The sequence below is a fragment of the Athalia rosae genome, chromosome 1, assembly GCF_917208135.1.
Source record: "Athalia rosae chromosome 1, iyAthRosa1.1, whole genome shotgun sequence".
In the NCBI taxonomy this organism is placed as follows: Eukaryota; Metazoa; Arthropoda; class Insecta; order Hymenoptera; family Athaliidae; genus Athalia; species Athalia rosae.
In genome coordinates this window covers 1,695,602-1,718,828 of record NC_064026.1, presented here as the reverse complement: position 1 = coordinate 1,718,828, position 23,227 = coordinate 1,695,602, and the positions used below count along the sequence as shown (strand labels likewise).

At 45.0% G+C, this 23,227-nt stretch overlaps 1 protein-coding gene and 1 long non-coding RNA gene across 2 annotated transcripts in view; one reads left to right on the top strand and one right to left on the bottom strand.

Annotated features, from left to right (window-relative positions):
• LOC105693413 (cytoplasmic polyadenylation element-binding protein 2) overlaps nt 1-23,227 on the top strand; it is a 91,228-nt gene that overhangs the window by 31,200 nt on the left and 36,801 nt on the right. The gene's annotated exons all lie outside the window — the stretch shown is intronic.
• On the bottom strand, nt 7,084-10,600 carry LOC125500723. The gene is made up of 2 exons (XR_007278176.1): nt 9,118-10,600; nt 7,084-8,672 (listed from the first exon to the last, which is right to left on the bottom strand). It is a non-coding gene; the product is annotated as an uncharacterized LOC125500723 (long non-coding RNA).

Sequence of the window (23,227 nt, the reverse complement as noted above, 5' to 3'; positions counted from 1 at the left end):
ACGAAACCTATTTGATCCTGAGGGAGGAGAGCCGCGAGGGGTCTGAAGAAACCGAGATGAGGAAAATGTCGGAGAAAAATATTTTCCCGGATCGTGTGGTTCGTGGTTTTCCCATATCAGATTCGAGATAAAACTGTATGGTGTCTCGAGATCCGATGCACACGTTCCACGTATGTACGTACACCTACATAAATACGTACATATGTACGACGAATACCCATAGGTATGTACGTACATAACGTGCCGCCGTGTACACATCCACGGATACAGACACGTCCGTACGGCGTGGGTGGCTAGTCTGAGGATTCTGTGCGGCGTCGCGTATCCCATGAAAATGGGATCGCACGTATCGGCAATATATTGCAGATTCGTACGGCTATAAGTATACTGAAAACTTTTCAGAGAACATCTTCGTGCCCGCGTTCCACAGGAATAGCGAGAGTAAAGAGAAAAAAAAGAAGAATGAAGAAGAAGACGAAGCAGAAGTCGGACGATTCCACGTTCCCCGATATCATTTTGTATTAGTAAAGCCACCTTTTACCTATACGATGGGTAGAAAATTACAAATACCTTTCATACTCGCATTCCGCTCCGCGCCACCCTCCGCTCTCCTCCCGCGAGGACGGACGCTTTTACCTCGTTTATTTTTTCACTCAATTTTTTTTTTTTTGTTTTTTTTCTCTTTTCTTTAGCGTTAAGGAAAAATTTCATCGAAAGGAGGAGATGCGCGGCGGCGGGTGTTCGTACGCCCTACGCCGCGAAAGTGGTAACTACTAAAAGCGTGTTTTCGGTTTTAACGAGACACACGCTACGAACTACGTTTTCTCCGCTATACTTCCACCGTTGTGCGGTACTTCACGACGTTCGCATCTACCGCACACCGTTAAAACTTCGCGGTGTGTTGAACGCGGATTGCAGCGAGTATCTGCATAAGACATTAGCGAAATACGAGCGCCGACTGCGAGTTCGGTCGAGAGCAACGGAATAAATAAATCGGCGCCGTGCACCGCTGCGGTACCAATAGTACCTGCACGGAGGTACAGGTACATGTACGTACCTATATCGCCCGTACTATACATATATATATATATGCACGTCCTATAAGGTAGTTAGGTAGGTAAAAGGTACCACCGTAACTGTATCACGAATTTTCTGTGCGATCCACCAGCTTTCACCATTCTCCACACGTGCGCTAAATCTGCAAACTCAAACCTCCTACAAAACTGTGAGCGCCGCTCCGCCGCAGGATGCGCTCGCTCCTCTTGTTCACCTCCGATCTGCGTGCGCTCGGAATATGCGATTGCGCAAAATTTCGCCGTTCAATGTATTTCGCGCGCTTGGTTTCTACGGTGACCCGAACCGTTCGTCTATTCGACGTGAAATCGAATTGCGGGACAAAAATGCGACGATTCGTTTTCGTCTTCTTCTTCTTCTTCTAACTTCTGATAGGAGATTCTGATGTTGAAGCAGTTGGTACGCTGCATGTTTCCGTTTCGGTTTACGCGTACAGAACCATAGAGCGCTCGGATAACAGAACTTTGTGGTTTTAGTCCCTTACCGCTAAAGTCAATACCGGTGTGCAACACGGCCGGTACCGGTAGTGGCCGCAGAAGCAAAAGCAGCAGAGAGAAGAGCAGGTATATTATTTTGCGAGTAACGACCTACCGTGTCTACAATAATCCAGAGACAACGAAGTGCGGATCGTTTATGTTGTGTGTATATGTATGTATGTATGTATATAGCCGCGGTGCGCAAACGCCGCTAAAACTATTCGCGGATGTTGGAAATAAAATAAAAAAACTACAGTTGGCAAACAAAATAAATTAAATAATATATTATACAAATAAACGAACGAACGTCGATTTTTATTTATTTTCTTTTCGCAAAGTCAAATATTACGTTTCAACTTGGCGACTAAATTACAAGCAAAACCCGCGATTCGAGTCTCTCTCTCTCTCTCTCTCTATAGAATTGCACGGAGGTAATTAGATACCTTTGCATAGGTATAATGTACTGTACTTTTCTACGTGCACCTATATAACCGAGCAGACACATTCGCGCACATTATGTATACACACCCGTCTTAAGTACACAGGTTTCTCGTACGAACAAAATGATTATTGTTGTTATTATCATTAATGTTATTATTATTGTTATTATTATGCAGCCCCGTATAACGCGACGCAAATATAATTAGCCTCAAGGTAGATGTACCCATCGCTGAAGTTTGCTCTCTTAGGTCTTTCCGCGATGCATTATAAATCGCACCGTGCCACCGTGAGCGGCGCATGACGTATACGCGCTCCGTGACGGCCGTGCAGGTGAATCGCGCGAGGTCTCGGGTACTTATTTTTCTCACATCTCGCAGAGGCCTAATATTTTTTCAGTCTCTTCTCATCCTCTCGAAATCTTGTGTACCGCACGGATCCCGTACGAGTCGCAATAATATATCGTTACGCGTTCGCGTGTATACATATATGTATATGTACCGTATATAAAATCAGCAAGAGTAACGCAGCGGTATAATAGCATAAACTGTACTTATTACCTAGTCTATGGGACATCTGGCAAGCGGCTGCACCGGGGCAGATTGTAAATGTTGCTACATCTAATACGCGGATACATCAGAGTACGGTGGAATCGCAAAAGTTGGTCGAACCGTTGAAATTGGTTACCCGTGCGGACCGTCGATATGTAATGTTGGAAAATAAGAAGTTGCAGATGCGGAGGCGACGACGGGGAAATGAGGGAATGTCGAAAAAATAGAATATAGATCGTAGTTATCGCGCTGCCGTACGATATCGTCCGGCGAGTCCGAGGAGTGTACGGAGTACATTATCGTGGAACGATGTCCGTATAGCCCGCGGGGTGTTGAATTGTGGAGAAAATGGAGACGTGTGCGGTAGATGATCGGTCGTTGTGTTGTGACTCCCTGAGTCGGAGTAGAAAAGACTAGGAATTCCCTTGCGGCCAAACGTCGCGATTGAAATGACAACCGCAACGATAACAACGCCAGAACCAGAAGAGAAGACAACGCGACGGTTGACGCGCGCTCGTGCTACGAGGTGGGAGAGACTGCCGGAGCGAAGGAATTTCTGTGGTTCTCGAAGGTCCACCGGCGGCGTAAGCCCGGTTTGTACCTACGCGCTCGGTTGTATCGGTAGGTAGCACCGACCCGCCCAGGATATCCCTCGGGTCGTTTTCCCCGGAGTCAATTTCAACTTTCGACGTCGTACGGACGGTCGGACGCGCTCCTCGGCAGCTTCTTCTCCAAATCGAATTCGCTACGACTTTTGCTTCCGTTCGCGGCGTCCAGCAAGCGCGGAAAGAGAGCGAAATGAGGGGGAACGAAGATGTGCCCCCCCCCCCCCCGCGCGAGAATGAGGAAATCGAAGAATCGCGAATAAATTTAACCACCCGCCGCCGTCTCTACATTCCGCAGAAAAATTTATACCGACCGACGACGTACGGCCTCGAGATCCGATGTCTTCCAATTTCTTTTTTTTTTTTTTCTTCTCTTTCTTCTGATTCCATTGATCCTGTTTTGGTTTTTCACGAGTCGGCTATACGAGCTAGGCAATTTCGTGTGATTGCGCGAATGTAAGAAGTAATATATCCGGCAGAAGAGAAATTCGCTGATGTTTTCTGTATACGTCCGTTCATCCGTGTTATTTGATTTGTGCAACCGAATTTGATTCGAGTGACCTCATCGATCAGTTTGCGAAACAGGATCTTCCTCGATTCGAGAAACGAATCGTTAACGACGTCGGACTACCAATCAGATATAAGTGTATATAGGTATATACCCGCAATCAAAGTCTCCGCAAATATAAATTCTCCATATTTATAATACCGACTCTGATTCACCCCTTCCAATATTGATTGGCTGATTGCATGTACTTACATTATTTGCTACAGCGGATACGCCACGCAATTACTCTCTCTAACAACAACAACAACAACAACAACAACAACAACAACAACGATATAATTTATAATCGCAGCACGCGGTCGGGTCTGCAATCGATTGATTTTGCGCGTCTAGCGCCCGCGGGATCGCGTGGGTCGTTATCATTACCCTGATTATTATTACGGCGGACTGTTACTCCGTTCGGGATTATCTCGGGATATCTCGGTACAGCGGCTGCTGCCATCAGGAAGATGTTGAAGAAACGGTTTGATTTGGGTGGAAAAGGGTTAGACACGGGACGCTGCGCGCGTTGTACATCCACAGCGGACCCTGCATCTATCCGGTGATTTTCCAACGCCCACTCTCGCGGTTCACGCCTCTTCCCATATATCGAGGTCAGCGGCGGGGCGAAGGGGAGGAGAACGGGGGTGGAAAAACGGAGGTTTGGACGATCGTCAATCACCGTCGGAAAACCAACCCTCCCGCGTCTCCCTCCTCCTCCTCCTCCTCTACGTTTCAACCCGCGGATCGTGGCCCGCACGGATCTATTCCGCTTTCGCCTTATTATACCTTCCCGCGGGATCTGGATACGGTGCGGTACCTACGGTGTGGAGATGTGCGTATATATACGGATCCTCCTTTTCAACCGTTCCGCGAATCCATCAGAAACGTCATTTCCGTGTGTGCCTGTAATACCGGCGGCCAATTGAGGTGGGAATCGGGAAAATATACCTGCTCGAGCATGAATCACGCCAAGTTTTATCCGGGGGGGATTGCGATCGGGATCGGGATCGGGATCGGGATCGGTTAACCCTCGCTTCAATGGATCGAGGGATTCCAGATGGAGAATAAGTGGGTAAGGTTATTTCGAGGCATCGCCGAGGGTTATCCGCGTCCACCGATATAAGTCGAAACGTACAGCAGCGGATCGGCAAACCGAAAAATAAGAACCCGCGACGCCGCGTTGTACCACCCGGTATGGATCGATCGATCGGATGTTTTTTTCGGGATTCGTCCGATATCTCTCGCACGAATCCGACCGGAAGAAGACTGAGGGGTCGCGGTGCATCGGGAATGCATCGTTTCTTTTTCGCGGGGTAAAAAAGAGCGATGGTATAAATTTTTCAGCCTCGAATAATATCCGATGACGGTTGAAAATACACGGCAGCAGCGGGTAATCGGTACGCGGTATGGGCAGGGTACGCTATGGTTAAATATAAAATGTCGGAGAAATATCTAGGGCGTAAAGAACTATTTTCTCCTGATGGTTGTTCGATGAGACGTAAACTCCGATCGTTGACGTGGCAGGTGCCGATTGAGTGTAACTTATGGAGAGGGGTACGGCCTGTATATATATATCTATATCTATACGTACGAAAATATAGAGGCGAGTACCTAGTCACCTGAAAATTGTAGAAAATGCCAGTCATGCGTTTCCAATTACGGATAATACGATCGCTTGACGATTTTACGGAGTTTTACGGGGATCTCGTTGAGACTCGTCGTTATCGTCGTCGTCGTCGTCGTCGTCGTCGGTGATCGCTTCGCGCTTTCCAATATACATACCTCTGCACCGTTTCGTCTATACCTACGTCTCTAGGTATAATAATTTTTACTCTTTTGTTTCGAATCGATCAGCCGAGTCGGTCGAATCCGTGCACGTTGGACGCACGGTGCGATAGGAGGCGAACCGCGGCGCGGCGCTGGATGGCGGTAAAAATGACGTCGAGCGTTTCCACTACCGATCATCGTAACTATGCCGTGCCTATCGACCGAATATTGCAACGCGACTGCGGGATAACGACGCCTTTTTCATATCAGCTAATACGCGGCGTTATATAGAATTCCCCTAGCCGCGATATATTCTCGGAATTGCATCTGTGTAATCATTTTTTTCACACTATATTTTTTTACTATTCTTTTTTTTTTTTTCTTCGTTACTCGCAGTTCGTAAACGCTCTCGCTGTCGAGCTTCGCCTTATCTTATCGGTGGTTTATAACAATTATTAGAACGTGTCTATGATTTTTTCTTTGCATTTTTTCTTTCCTTTTGTTTTGAGCGCTTTGCAATAACACCGGTGAAATATCGAAAGAATTATACTGCGCGGTGCTGCTGCACACGTGGCAAAAGAATTAATGAACTTTATGTACGTACTGCATACTACATAGAGGATCTAGATGTATATATATATATATATACACCTTGTTTATGCACCAATTTTATTTATAATTGAAAGTTGAAGAAATTATATTTATAATTGCTGTTACAGTCTGCATTTGAGCGATACTCCAGTTGCACCGCGACAGTCGATTCGAGTATAGGAAAGGCAAAAGTAAATTAAAAAATAAGTTTATTATTTTTTGAAAATTCAATTAAACAGGTAAAAAAAATATTCGTCGGGTGGTAACACGTATAACCGTGTGATATATGTATACCTTATAGACTCGAATAACTTGTTTTTCGCAAATGGTATTTTTTCACTCTCGCTTCTCTTTCACGAAACGATTCTCCTAGCATTTTTCCGCGGAGAAGTAGAGAGCGAAAGAAATTCACGTTTCACGAGCTCTCCCTGCATTCGTTTCGATTAACACCCCCCGAAACCAGACGCGGCCCATCCCTCGAAACGATTGTAAAGAAAAAAAAAAAAAACAGGTGAAAAAAGGAAAAGGGAAAAATCTATCTTCGTTGTTGTATCTTCATACCAACGAGACAAGCGGAAGCGACTCGACGTTCATTTACTTAGACGTGTCTAAATTTAGAGACGCGTTAATGCAGACGAAACGCTGAGAATTACTGCCTCTGCCTCTGCCTAGTAAGTTGGGTGGACCGCGACCAGCTGACTGCTGAAAACAGCTGTTCAAAAACAGCCGTTCGGTCTGCCGATCACGACGATCATCTTGGTAGCGAGAGCCACGTTATACGCGCACAATAAAGAAAATCCTGAATGCGGTCTGGATATCGCGCTTCGCGATTTCATTGATTACCATTATTGTTTGTCGTTGTCGTTATTGTTGCCCACGTCGCGTTTATTACTTCGAAAACCTCTCGCGATCCAATCTTTTTCAGACACCAACGCTCCGTTACGACATATACGCGCGTGTACGCGTTCGAATAGCTCGCTTCGAATATATTTCTTCTGTTTTTAATTTTTTTTTTTTTTTTTCTCTTCTTCTTTTCACTTTTCAATTGCACGGGATGACGCAGGGTACAGGAATCCGCGACCCGTACACCCGTGTACCACCGCGTGTACCTTTGCCCGGATATTCTTTCGAACCGTACAATGAGACGGCGAGTATTGCTCTGTTATTCTACATCAGTATTTATTTTCTCTCGGTTTTTCTTCGTTTTTTTTTTTTTTTTGCCTCGAAGAAAACGGGACTCGAACTACCGCACGGTACTCGCTCTACGGTCTGTGACTCTGCCCCACCGACGCGGACAAATTAACCGCGAATATTCTTCGATTTTAGTAATCGCCAGATCGGAGGGCACTCCTCGGTGCACCTATACATACGTGTATCTCGTACGTTCGACCCCGTTGTGCGCTTAATTTACGCGTTATCTTATGTAACGGGTGTGCGTCGTCACGCGACGCGTACCGGAGCGGCAGCATCACCGTCGTGTCATCAACGGGCATCGGTAAAAGAGCGACTCCTTATGTCGGGGCAACACGTCGTACCCCGCTCGTCCCGTGCGAGCGCCATGTATAGTGTCGCAACACGCACTAATAACCGTGTAGCTCGACCTTGGCTACCGATTAGGTCGCGTTCAAAAGCGATACTATTTTCTACAATAAATGTTACTCGCTACTCGCATCGGAACGCGGCGCCGTTTCTACTTCGTTATCGTAGCACAGCCGCGTACAATGTTTAATATTTCTTCCTACGTCAAGATTTTCAGCGACGTGTTTTGCTTGCGACTAAACGGAAATATATATTATTTATAAATTTGTTCATCTCTACAGATTTTTGAAAAGCTCGAACCGTTCTAAAATTATGTCGTTTGTCCGTCGTCGGTGTAACCTCGTTAACGCAGGTTGTGTCCTTAATAGACTGTAAGTTGTTCGGAAAGAATTAATTGAAAATAAATTCTCTATGTATATATTTCAGTAACGGGTATATATAATTAATACACATATCCTCGGGCTTGGGCGTATAATTATTTGATCGTGAAAAATAACCGTCGATATTAGCGTTTGAAAATGTTTCAAAATTCTATTTTTTTCCATCTTTTCTTCTTCTTCTACGAGACACGGACGGCAACGATTACGCGCCGCCGAATATACTTGTAACGGTAATCAATTGTTTTCGAAAACTTTTGATCGCGAGCGAAGTATGTACAAATATTATTGAAATCTATGCGTCTTACGTACCCAGAGTCGCATTCTATGTGTCTCAAATTCTCGATGCGAAGTGGCGGCACGATAATCTTCGTAACTATATAACGTACTCCGCGTATATATTTGTCCTACCTATACGAAGAGAGATACCAGCGTACGTGTACAGATATACTCATTGAAATATAAACGCGTCCATAAACCAGACAGCCTTGACTGTGTTATCGGGTGTCTCTAAGGTGTCGTTTCTTTACGGAGCTAAGAATCTGCCCGCAGCCTCACGTATAGTGCCAAGACGATCGTCTTTGGTCCAAGGTAGCGATCCCCACCGACCTCGGCGTCACTCAGCGCGTAATCAACTCGGATCCGAAGATCTTCGGTCTTCGCGGATCGCGGCGAAGGTTTCGCTCCCTCTTCACCGTCGAACGCTGCAGAAATAAAATGAGCGTGTACGTCAGGAAATTGGTAGCTGAAGATGTGTATATGTCTATTTTTTTTTCTCTCCTCGCTTCGTATCTCCGCGTTGCATTGCTTCTTATGACATTCGAGCAAAATGTAACGTATATATACATATATATGTTTAAATACACGGAGATCAGAAGTGACATTAGCGTCGTTACATTGACCCCGCACACGTGCGTAGTTTGAGTCATCGCGTTTCAATGGATGAGTGAATGAGGAGCGTGAGTGGGTGAGAGTGTAAAGTGCGTGCTTCGTACGTGCCTTTGTGCGAGTGCACGCACACAATTACGACCCATACGTACAACCAAAATTCCCCGTTTTAGCCCCGCGTCATACGCACGATGTGTATAGCGTGCCCTCCCCTACCCCCTACCTCCCTCTCGCTCCTCGCGCTCACCCCGTATATTTTACCGTATGCAGGACTTTTCTCCCCCTAGGTGCGTTGTTTTTTTTCTTCTCCTCCTCGTTTGTTTTCTTTCTCTTTTTATTTTTTTTTCTCTTTCTTCTTTTTCCGTACATTATCGTGTGGGTAAGTGCGTCGGACGTACGCATATGCGACGCGTACGCGGCTACAACAGAATCCTTCCACATGTCCTCAGTTTTTTTCCTCCCTCCTTTGGCCCACAGGGAAAGGGACGAAATCAGAAACACGCGTCGCCCGTAGCCGTCTCCTTGGCCGTATTTCGGTAACGCGTAGGAAACTAATGTGCGTACAAGTATCGAAGATTTTGAGTAATTTTCCTCAGAGCGTGGATGGAACGTGAGCGTTCTATGGTTACATGTATAACCGCCCACTCCGTCTCGCGGGCCAGTCTGCAACGCAATGCGAAAACGCAGTTACCTATAACCTTTACCGCCACCCCCCCGTGTCCGGACGTGGGTCTATAACACCCGTTCCACACCCTGTCCCTACCTATACCAGTTGTTTTTTTTTTTTTTTTTTTTCATACGGCGGGGGAATCCCCGAACTCGAGTGCGACGCAAGGAAAATATACCGGCTCGCGAGGTACCTTCGTAATTCGAAGAAGATTCGCGTCGGTGATACGGAGTCAGCTGGTACTTCCTCGTATTCGTAAATCCACACCCACTCGAGTAAGAAACGGTGCGAGAAAAAGGAGAAGCAAAAATGAAAGAGAATCAATAACATTTCCTAGTATACAGGAGTGTGTAGAATTTTAGCGAAACCGTATATCTAAACCGCCAGGAATGAGAACTGTTTTGAATATCGAATGGTATTTTGTGTCCCACCTTAGCTGAAATTGTTTTTTACAGTTTTACTGCACACGCGTCGTACCAACGGCACATTTTATCCAACTTCACCGCCCTAGCCGATTCCCTCGACGCTTCGAATGCGATATACATACACATGCCGTACCTCACCGTACCAACTATCTATAATGCGACCATATCACCCGTCGCCGTACACCATGTCGATAAACGAATACACGTATGGAAAAACTACGCTGTGCACATGGATGTGTTCATTACACAGTCCATATCCTCCTACGCGTGCTTGAGTCCGTTGGGTACATCGTTCGTACTCGTTTCGTATCATGGCGGGGTAACGAATCCGGTCGAGAACACCCGGCGGTACGCGAGGAGAGCCGACCTCGCTCGATCCCCGACGAGTTTCACCGACTCGAGGATATACGCGTCGCGTTCGGCTCTCCTCCCGAGTGTCTCCGATTCCGTTGCTCACTCCGCGTATTTCCCGGGCCGTCCGCCCGTCCCTTCCCTTTACCCTTCCGGCGTATACCCTCGTCTGGTCTGGAGGAGAGTCCCGAGGACGAGGGACAGTGAAACCGCGGCCATTCCTCTACCGAACTTCGTACGGTGAGCGTCAAACGGTGTTTCACAAAACCACGCCTCTCGTAATAAAACCGAAACGTAAACTCGAGGAAATAAAAAAATAAAAAAAAAAAAAACATACAAAAAAAAAAAATACGGATTTAATAACACGAAAACGCAAGATAATTGTTGCAACAAAAGGAGGAAAAGAATTAATCGACACGTTAATAAGGAAAAAAAGGCAAAGGACAGGGAGATAAATAATTAACGATATTACATATATATACGTTTATTTACGCCGAAAACCACAACGGGTGCAATTTAAAAGAGGCGCGAGATATTTGTACCAATATTTGCTGAGATAATACGTGTTATAATTATAACTGTGGCTCGTGAAATATATTTATAAAAACGTGAAAAAAAATCTTTAAAACGCTGAAAATAAAATATATTAACAATTAACGCAATACACCCGCGTACACATATATTTTTTAATCGACTTTAGATAAATCGTAGAGAAAACAAATAATTTTTTTTTTTTTGTTGTCCACGTTTGTTGTTGTTTTTATTATCATTATTATTCCTTTTTTTTAAATTCTGATTGTATACATATATATTTTTTTATCACTATTCTCTCTCCCTTTTACTATACCACTCTGTATATCGTATAGTTGTTGAATTGTTTTTGTTTTTATTTTCACTTTTACAATTTTATACACACACACACACACGCACGACCCATATTCGCAATCAAATTGTGAATTTGTTTTCATAATCATTAAATAATCGTCGGCGATTTATGCTTCCGATCGATGAAACAAGTGAACTGAATCAGGATAAATAATTAATCGAGAAAAAAAAACGAGTGTAATAAAGGAGATCGAATCGGTCATTACAAAACGATTAGACAGACACCTCGTCTTTCGTCAGAGTGTATTTATTATTGGCAATTTTCTATATGCCGCGAATCGAATCATCGGATAGAGCAATAATAGCATTGTCGTCCCGTACTCGTCACCGTCTTATGATCGTGATCAGCAGCAGCAGCAGCAGCAGCAGCAGCAAAAGCAACAGCTACTTGGGCGTGTATTAAAAATAAAAATATACACACGTACACAGTGACCCCAAATCGATCAGATGATATCGAATAAAGTCGATAAATTATCGGGTATGTACTACTCGGTAACGGACGAGTCGCGCACCAATTGACGCCTACAACCAACGTGAAGAAGAAGCGGTGCTGCAACCAGATCGGAGCCAACGGGTGTGATAAGAATTATAAAACCGTACTACCTATCGCAATCGATCAGAGAAGAGAAGAGACAATTTTCGTTCTGTTTCAAATTCAACAGTGTAGCTTTACATAAAATTTTGCATACCAAGTTTTCTAGTAAGTGTGCGATCCGTACGTTCCTATGTTTTTTTAAATAATTTAATCGATCGAACTTGCGAAAGGAAAAGTTTGTTTCGATCGTTTGTTATGGTTGTTCGTGGTTGTGGATCTAATTTATTTTCTACAGTGTGACCGCGAAGTTGGATTTAAAGGGATAGAAAAAGGGTGAAATAATTTCACCGAATTTGGGCATCGAGTGTGCTACCGGTGGACAGAAGAATAAAACGGTGCGCTCCGTTGGTGGAACAGTAAAATTATCGATAAGAAAAAACGTTCGTACAATTGACACGCCATTATTAAGTGGTATAGAAATCGTGGAGTGTACGGCAATTGAAGATCCCTGCGAGATCTGGCACCCGCATTTTACTACAGACGATGTTCAGGGCCTACGGCACAGCCCCGGCAGAGGCAGCTCCCGCTGGGGGGGAACTCTATCCCTGGACTATTCCGTTCTTCAATAAAGGTGACAATTATTCATCAAAAACACGCCAACACGTCACTCCGATTACGTCATTCGAAACATTGAAATTACCCCTACGTACGAACGGCGTACACGACGTCGGGAAACACGTGACGACGGTGATATTTGACTTGCCGCTGATCACGAGTTTCCCTCTTCATTTTTTCCACCGTGTGACGACGATAATTTGGCGCGGTATTCTATTTTCGGTATTTCGCTCGTCCGTTGGAAGTCGCTTTTTTTTTTCTTTTTGTTTTTTCGTTCCAAAAATATATTCCATTGTGTGTCTCGTTAATATTTTTTCATCCGAGATTACAGCCGTGTTGCGCGGCGACAACGGTATCGTTTCTGGAACGTTGATTAGTCGATGGTACAGATATACGATATACTATATTCTGGAAATAATGTACCCGCTGGTATTGGTGAATGTAAAATAGCTGAGACGAAACTCGGAAAGCGAAAAACAAGCATGGCGCCTAAGGCGGAACGCGTCGCGACGCAACGCGCCGTGGTTTACGTCATTGCGATCATGCGCACTTCTATTATCTGTATGTATATACAAACATGTCCACATATTCCTATATTTATTGTCGTGCGAAAATTCTGCGAGACTCTAATTTCTACCCAAACACACTCGTTTCGCTCCTCGTCTCCGACGAATGGCAATTTCGTGCAATGAATCTTGATCAAAAAAAAAAAAAAAATCATAACATCGCGTACGACCGACGACCGATTCCTCGGTACGACATCGTGAAGAATGAAAAATGAAAATTCTATTTTTTTTTCCTCTCAAATATCGGATTACCGACCACGTGTTACGTCACTCGCAATTAGGAAGAACGGACACGTACGGTCCCAGAGCCGACAGCCGACAGACCTGTGGGATTTTAAAGTTTAAAGGGCCCAACGTCAAGGGGAACCCATAGCGCTGAGGGACAGGTGTTCCGACGAACAGAAGCACCTGTGACGTCCCAAAGCAGAGGACGACGGTACGATGTAGCGTAGAGACGGGATGCATGTGAATCCGGAGTTCCCGGTTACCGTTTTCCCGCTTCCCGCCTCGCAAACGCGGGATCCGGATCAGGGTTCAATTCAGTTCAGTTCAATTCCGTTTCGTTGCGCCTTCTCCTCCGTTGTGTTGCAGCCAGCCAGTCAGTCGACGTAGAACCTAGGTGTACGTGTGTGCATAGGTATCTTGACCCGACCTGACCTGCGCAACACCGCGCCCTACTACCAACCGCTCCTATATATCGGCTTGATACTCGTGTATTTCAATATGTGTTTCTCTTTATGCGTATTGGGGTACCCCCACACCACCCGCGGGCACACGGACGCGATAGATCTGCAGCTACCTTCTCGACGTTTGCGCCCGGATATACAGGTTCAGCTATTTATTTCTCTACCTGCTGTTCTATTCTGTTCTGTTCTATTCTATTCTATTCTATTCTATTCTATTCTATTCTATTCTCTTCCCGATCAAAGCCACGGACGACTTACAAGTACTTTTTTATAGGGACATTCGTAAAGCGACGTTTGACTCGCGCCATTGTTACGAACAAAGTCGGCACAGGTGATCGCGGGACCTCGGCGGCATTAAAATTGTGCAACAACTTTACGGAATTTTTTTTTTCCTTCATTTTGTTTTTTTTTTTTTACAAATTATTCCACGCACCCTTGACCCTATTCGATGATCGAGCGAATGTATAGCTATTAGAATCTTCCGATCACGATTATCGGTGATTTATATGGAAAATATTTCGGCTTCGCGATGATTTGGGAAAAAAAATTTTTAACCGTGAAAAAATAAGCTTACATGCGGAGAGCGAGAGAGGGGCATTGATGTTTCCGCGTTCTCGCGAAGATCCCTCGTCTCGGAGCGTTCGCTCATCTCGTTACTTAACACAGCATCTTATTTGATGAATATGGTGCGGTAACGGAGAGAGAGGGTCAAGTTTAGCCGCCGGCTGTTACGTGGATTTTAAATCCGTATACTCGAGGTAACACATTAATCGATGCGTTCGTACACCTTAGTTTATTTTTTTTTTGTTTTTTTGCTACGATGCAGATCGCGGCTCGATTGGCCGTACAATATTGCCGCTGCGACGTCCAATTTGACCCGTTTAATTATCCTTGATAAATTACTCGCCATGATTGAACCCCAACCTTACCCAACTCCTACCTAGTGCCCCGCTCTACGCTAGGTGGGTGTGATGGGCACACAAATTATTATTACACATATATATACATACATAGGTGGGTAGGCGTAAACGGTAATTCACAAATCGTCGTCTACACGTATAACCGGGTTGATGGCGTATACGCGAATACAACGCTACCGCGTCGAATCGAAAGGGTAACAGAGGATACGTCGCGTCGCTCTTCTCCGTTCGTATACATACACATGTGGAATGTACCGTGTGCCATGTATACACATCTACCCACACATGGAAAACAAAAGAGCAATCAATACTCCGTTGTATGTACACGGCGTGTACAACCCTCCGGAACAAGAGCTTACAGTCGCAGTTATTTCGTTTCTCGTTTCCCTGTATACGTGCGTCTACCCCCCCGCCGATCGTCGAAGTAAAAGGGTAAAAAAAACGACACCTCTGGGCAGACCGGGAGATACCGAGTGTACATAATTTATATTTCGACAGTCTCCCTTCTTCGTCTTTTTTTTTTCGTTTTTTATCGTCTCTCCGGTGACTCGAGTCCTAAGTACAACGAATAATACCTTCGAAATAAAGTCTTGTATTTTTGCGGTACAACGCGAGGGGCGACGTCCACTGAGCGAGCGTAACGCGCGAGGATCGCCACCGACTCCTCCGTTCGGTTATGCATCAGCCTCGAGTCCCCCGTACAGGTATGCAAAATCGGCGCAACGAAAGCGACGAATCGCTCGTGAGAGTGAAACGAATATAGACGCGAATAATTTCGCGCGACCTGCAAATATCGTCGGTTTCTCTTTTTCTTCGCGTAAAATCGTTCAGCGAAAAATCATATCCGTGCATAACGTTTTTTCTCACACGGTTCCCTCGAAACCTGCGGTATACACATTACGCGCCGTCGTGATTTTTTTTACCGAACGACAAAACGCCCGAATCGTGTTTTACACGCGTGGATGTCCGAACGGTCTCTTATATCTCGGTCGGTCGGTCGGTCGCAACGCGATAAGATATCGATTCGGCCCATAACTAGCAACCCGTTGCTGCTCCTCTTCTTCCCGCTACCGACGAACCCCCTGCATACCGCTAGCTGCTGCAACGACACGTGCACCTATAGCGGCCTCGCGGAGTCCCAGCAGCAAAAAAAGAAATTCAACCCGGAAAAATTATCCGTACGATTTGGACGGAGCGAAGTTTTTTTGTACGCCTCGTGAGAATTTTCTCCATCTGTCGATGGTGCGGGAACAAGAAATTCGAATTTTCGAACGATCGTCTCCGGTATACGCGATACTTGTGTGCATTGTAACGTAAATGAGGCCATCGCCGACGAGACTCGGCAACAGCAGCACAGAGCAGAGTAATAGAGGCAAGCGGTTCGACTGCGCAATGTTACGATAGTCGCGGTCTCTCTATGGTTTACGAAACGTTCGCATGGTCGCAAGCTTTTTTTCCGCTCGTTTTTTTCTTTTTGTTTTTTTTTCCCCCGTAATTCAACAAGTTAAATTTTGATAATTCAGCGCGATTCGCGTGCTCTCGCGCGCGCTGGGAAGAAATGACTATAGATCGTTATTACGCGACGAGAGAATTTACGCGGCGTACCGTATAAAATTAATGTTGATGATACATGGTATCGCGAGTCGTTCGTCTTCCGATTTTTTTAAAAGGATATAATATTATTTCACCTATACCGCAAGACCGCTTATTATACTTATATATAGGTATAACACACGTACACGTAACGTCCTTACTTCTTAAGTCTCTTAACTCGCACTGCCTGCTGCTGTTGCTGCTGCTGCTGCTACTTGCTTGCTCGTTGCACTTGACCTCGCTCTTACGTAACTATAAGTATTGCAGCAAGTCTCTTTATAAGTGTATAAGTAGAAGTGGAAAGGAAGTGGAAGTGCGCGCCGGTAATCGGTACGTGTATACCTGTGTATACGGGGATTATACTCACTCACCTTCTCGATCTGATTATTTGGTTTCATAGAGAGATTAGTCATCGATCGCGAGTAATATCGTCGTAATCCCGCATCCCGTAAACCGTGCACGCGCACCGGGTCCTTTGGAAATTTGCAAAGGATCACCTTCCTTTTTTTTTTTTTTTTTTTTTTCGGTTTTTCAGCTCGAGGATAGAGGTTCACAGCGGTTATACCGTGGCTCCTAGGAGTAGGAAACGGACGAATACACCCAGCGGAACCGGCATTTGTTTTTTTGATTTTTTTTTTTTTTCTTTTTTATCCTTTACGAGCTTCCTAGCTCGTCGGTTTCCGCTGTAATCGCGTACGAGCGGGCGAGAAACGGCCGTATACGTACTCCGCGAGACTTACGTACGTACATGTAGGTACGCTATATAGAGCGTGTGTACATATGTATTTATTGCATGTACACAGAAGTACCGGAAAACTCGGTTCTTGGTTGCCGCCGTCACCGTTGCCGTTGCCGTTGCCGTTGCTCCTGGGCGGTGCGGGGATATAAATGCTCATGTCGTATACCCACTCCGTATACGAACTAAAATCGCGCATCCTATAACACATACGCGATATATAATGTACAAACATCCATGTAACGTAGAACCCCCCCGTTCCGTCTAGGCTATACGTCGTAATAATAACCAAGATACGTTGTAGGTATTATTTCGTATACATAAGTGTATAATACACCAAGATCCTCTCCGTATCATCCGTGCATATACCTATGCACACACGATTACGTTTGTTCTGCAACGAACCGTACACATATACATATACACGTATAGTCGCTGCTGCGGTTGCTGCAGTAACGGAGTATGTTACGTACACGTATACGTACGCGTAGTACATGGACGCGATTCTCTGTGTCTAGCCGGGCACATAATATCTGCGAACTGGTAGGATGAATGACGGACTTATTCTACCGTTATCGAACATGTGTAGGTATAACGCAGCATCGAATGGACCCACCGGTACGCGCGTACCGGAAATCGTTGTCAACGATCGCCGCACGCGGGGGGGGGGGGGGGGGGGGGGGGGTTAGGGGATATTTTTCTGCGGTTATGTAAATACTCTTCTGGCCTTTTTTTTCCCATTCCATTTTATCCCGCAACGATTCGCGCACACGAGGTGGATGTATTCGAATTGCAATTGAACTGCAGTTACACTCGAAAGATAATGTTGGAAAAATTGTTGTTTTCTTTTTTTTTTTTTTGTTCATACTATTTTCTGCGGCGGTGCGATATTTCGGGTGATTATTTCGACGTTTTTCGGTGCGGTGTGCAGTAACTGTACGTGTGTACAGTGCAGGTTGAGGGCACGCATGTCAACTGGAGGGCATTCAACTATCGACCGAGGAAAACCCGTGCCGTTATATATCCATCCACCCCTTGGCTATATCTAACCCTCGGATACCCCTTCGCCACCAACACCATTACCCTCCGTTGGATGTATTCTACCACCCCGTGTGTAACACTTGAATGTACGGCCCTTCGTCAAAAACGAGATACTCCGCCTATTTCTCCTCTCTGATTCTCTCTTCCATTTCTTCTTCTTCTTTTTCTTCTTTTTCTTCTTTTTTTTTTCACTCCGAACCGCACGGCTAGACCCAACCTTGCTTACTTTACCACCCTCGTCTATTCAGATATCCTAGGTAGACGTGTATCCAGACAGTTTCTCAGCCCTGACGTACTACAACCTTAGCAACTTCGTCCCGATCTCAGTTTCATCGAATTCGAGATTAGAAACGAGTGGAGTAACTTTTTTCCTCTGCATCCACTTCTATTTTTTGAAAAAAAGGGGATTCGCTCAGATATCGCAATAATATATAGATTCGTACGAAAAAAAAAGCTCATGCGAATTATTTCGATTGCGAGAAAGCCACAAGAAAGTTTGGCGAGCTGCGCAACGCGCGGGTGCAGTCCGGAAGAATGAAAGAAAAAAAAGAAAAACCTTCGACCCTTCGATACCCGGTCGGTTCATTTTCTTCCACCAAATGAAGTTTTTCGGGAAAAGATTACGAACGCGTTGGAGGTTTTAAAAGGCCTATTTCCCTATCGTTTCTTCAATTACATCGACGGACGTACGGGAGTCCATCGAAATGTCCTACGTCCCCTTCGCTCTTCGCACTCCCTTTCGCGCACGGGGATCCGTCGCGCAAATCCAGACCATCGCCCCCGAAGCGGGACCCTCCGGGATCGGCGTGGTTCGCCGCGCTCGCAGGTCCGGTCGGTGGATAAGTAGAAAAAGCTATCGGGGGGAAAAAAAAAAAAAAAGATTCGTCCACGAAGGAGACGACGAACGCGAGCGGCGAGGTTGCGCCGCAGCCGGGTATGAAGCGTGTACAATACGAGGAGAAAACGGATGGAGAGAGAGAGAGAGGGAGAAGGAATCCTGGTAAGGGACGAACGAACAGACGGGATATACCACGTGTGCCAACCAGCTGATCGCCTTCGACGTCGAACGCACGCAGGCATCCCCTCCCCCTTTTCCACCCCGCGATTTTTCCTCTCTTCTTTTCCGTCTCCCCCCCTCTCTCTCCTTCTCTCTCTCTCCCTCTCTCTCTCTCTTCGTATCGACGCGCACGCGTGATCATCGTGTGCGTGAAACGCGACCTCGCATGTGCGGAGATATGTGGGGGACGAAGGATGAAAATATATAACAGCGCGCACGCTACCCCCGCTCGACCGCAGCAGGACACAGAAATACGAATTTCTCTGTGAGAGAGTGTTTTCAGCCAAACACGTGACCGAAACTATAGAATGGATATACATATATGCACGGAGGATAGGGTAGCTGCAGCACGGGGGTTTCTACCGTATAAATATATAGGTATACACGCGTACACAAATTATGTACCACTCTCCGAGGGTATCTACGCTCTGTATCTATGGTATATACCTACCTATGTACGACGTACGTGAACCCACCCCCTTTATCCTTCCGCGCGTTGCAGAAAACGTGCCAAAGTGACAACGTGTGTTGTCACCGAAGCGGGGTCCTGAGAGGAGGCGCTGACTTCTCCCCTTTCTCATATCACGACATCTTTTTTCGTTTTCGTTCGCGATGTTTTTACCAACATTTAGGTATCGCATATTCGTCGTCGCCTCGGTGTTTCGTATACATTTAACGTTTATCCGAAGCCGCCCCCATGGCGCCCGGATGGAACAACCATCGACTTTTCGAAGCTATCGCATTTTACTATCACCACGTGTATCAGCTGTTGCTCGACGCACGTTCGATCCTCGTATACTCGTTGCCTGCTGTTTTTGACAGCTGCTTCCGACTTACCCCTAAACCGCGTACCCCCATGCGCCGCGTGTATGTCCTCCTGCGGGGTTGTACTCCGATGCATAAATTAAATGGAGTGAACTTCGTGATTCGGTTTCGATTTTTTTAGCGAGTCATTTTTCTCCGTTTCCATTCCCTTTTATTCGTGGCTATACGCGGCGCACACGTCTCTCCGTGTCTGGATATCTATCTGTGTATTCCCTTTCAATTTGACGCTCGACATAATGATACGGAGAACTTGAGAGGATCAACCGACGTTTTCACAAGTCAATCATACACATTATACCAACGGCAAAATTATACACCTATCGTTCACGCGTGTGTGGTATCATCGCCGGACAAGGTACTCACGTACCTATACGTGAACCAACGCTGCACTTGCGTATACCTCTACGCACGAGTTACAAAGGATTTTATCAATGAACGATAGCTTTCTATCCGCGATCGTCGTGTCGCGTACACCGAGAGACCGCGACCGATACGGCGTCGTCGTTATTAAACGCGGAACTTGATTTTTCTTCTTCTTCTTCCTCTTCTTCCTCTTTTATTATACAGGTGGAAGGGAATTCGTGCGAGCGCGAACAACGCGAGGGGGGGGGGGGGGGGATACCGCGCGCGTTTCGTTGTGAGGAAAAATTTTTTCAAAACTGCGCAATAAGTCCGAAAGATTCGCGCTCGGCTTATCGTCAAATGTTCGCTGATAACGTACAGATATTACGCACAGCTGCCGATGAAAACGTACGCGCTTTAAAACGGTTCCACTTAAGTAACCCTACCTCCCACCTCGCCCCGTGCGACCAACGTAGCACGAGCGATGTACGTGTAATTTCGATATACCGTACGTACGTACCGACCGTCTCGTCTGACGACAGACGAAAATGGGTTAGAGAATAAAAAAGAAAAAATGGAAAAATAAAAGAGAGAAAGAACGGACGAACGTTTTGGGGTCACCTATAAAATTTGAATCGACTTCAAAACGAATTTGTGAAATACTTTTTTTTTATTCATTATTATTTTTGCGCTCACGGCATTGCGAACGTTTTGTTCGTTTATAGTATATTGCTCGTTCGTTGATAAGGCGAGTGCGGAGAGTGAGTAAGAAGAGCGGTACGAGCGAGTGGCACGCGCTGCGCTTACACGTTGTACAGAGAGAAGTGAAACCCAATAAGAAAGATATACCTACCGGCGTGTACAGTGAAATCGAGAAGATCTCCGAAGACAAAAGGAGAAGAGAAGGAGAATGAAAAATAAAAGAGGCAACGAGGAGACACATGCGTTCCTCGTTATACGCGTAGCGGTGCACGGCACAAACGGCCGGACTGAAATTAAAACCCACACTCGCACACGCGTACGCCCTGTACGAAAGCAATAAAGCAGCTACCTCGGTTGCAGCTCCGTATTACGTGTACACGTATACGTTATCATCTCCTCGCAATTCGTATTGTTAGTTGCGTAATGAATAAAACGAGGTATGATCGTGCGCCGCCGCTGCACCAGCAGCATCGTCGTCGGATGCTGTTGTCGCTTCTTCGATTGTTACGCAATTTATCGCTGTGTGGGGTAACTTGTACGGATGTGTGTATGTGTATGCACGTGTACACGTTAAGTGGACGGTTTTATATATATACATATATTTATTTATACGTAGCTACTGTAAATGTACTGCAGAAAGTCAATCACTGCGCGATACCGAACCCACATATAAGCCGAGTGAGTCATACGAATAAATGTAATTTGTACGGTATGTGTTCTCGTACGCATGTAGATGATGGATTTATTTACGTACGAGGATAGGTATTCACATGATATATATGTGTATAACGTGAGTACAGATGCGATTGTCGCGCTGTTGGATGTCGTTGATTTCTGTATCGTCGCGTTGCGGCGGTATGTTTAATAACGTATACACGGATGTTAATATTAACGGATAAATAAAGGAATAGAAAAAAAACCGAATTAGGAGATAATTGTTGTAAATTGGAACCATCCGCCGCGGTAGATTCTTCTTAAGATTTTTAAATTTCATGTCTTATCTTATTTTATACACGAGTTCAGATCTGTCTTATGTGTAGTACAAACGGACGTAGGTGTCTCGCTGATAAATTGCTCGTTCTAATTGAATTATTTTCCGAATTCGAGGACGGTAGAAAATTACCTGAAAGGATTTGAAAAGTAAAAAACAGAGAAACAGAAAAGATTTTGAATAAATCAGTATGCACGCGTGATAAATAAATGTAACAATTTCTTATCGCGTTGTTATGTAAGAGACCGGAAACTGCAACGGCAAATCACCGCGGCAAGGTTCATCGATTTTATAATACGCAGACATACGCATTACCATGCACGTAGAGCAACTTTGATTAAATTGATCTATCAATGAAATTCATCGAGTTATCGCACATTGTATGGATCCGAAAAGTCAAAAATCAAGGATATCTCGGTGGGAAAAATTCGTAGCTCGATTTTGTCGACGGATTCGTGTTCCCGAGGTCAAAATACATGAGAAAAGCGCTATACAATCGATTTTTAAAATACTTCAATTTTGACCCCAAAATCGAAAAAATCCAAAGGGGTACCCCTTGGAATTTTGTCGATTTTGGGTCGAAAAAAAATATTCTATTTTATATGCTATTCTTGTGTATTTTGACCTCAGGAATCCGAATTCCCAAGTTAAATTGATCTATCTGTAAAATTAATCGAGTTATCGTCAATTTTCCACTTTTTGGAGCAGAAAAAGTGAGATATCTCGATAGGAAAAATTCGTAGCTCAATTTACTCAACGGAATCGTGTTCCTGAGGTCAAAATACATTAGAAAAGTGCCCTTCGATCGATTTTAAAAATACTTCATTTTTGGCTCAAAAATCGAAAAAATCCAAAGGGGTACCCCTTGGAGTTTTTTCGATTTTGGGGTCAAAAATCAATATTTTTTTTTATTGGGTTTTATATACTATTTCTATGTATTTTTGTCTCAGGAATTCGAATCCGCAAGCCAAATTGATCTATCTATAAAATTGCTCGAGTTAACGCCAATTCGTCGCTCCAAAATCACAAAAATCAAGGATATCTCAATGAGAAAAATTCGTCGTTCAATTCAGCCAACGGATTCGTGTTCCTGAGGTCAAAATACGTTGAAAGATTTTCCTGCAATCGATTTTAAAAATCCTTCATTTTTTGGCACACAAATCAACATTTTTATTCATTCCGGTTCATACGCTTTTCGCTCTGATATGTTAAAAATCAACGACCACGTTAATAAGTGGGGTCTGAGCTCAATTTCAATTCGTGTTTTGAACTTTGGAAATCGGCTTGTTCGCGATGTTCTTCCATCGCATAAATTCGTCACTATATCATTTCTCCGTTTGTTCGAACAGAGAAAGCGTTAGATAACCGCGCGACTCTGAGGCCGTGTGGACTACTTTCCGAATTCTATCCGTCAAATTTTTTTTACTCCTTTCT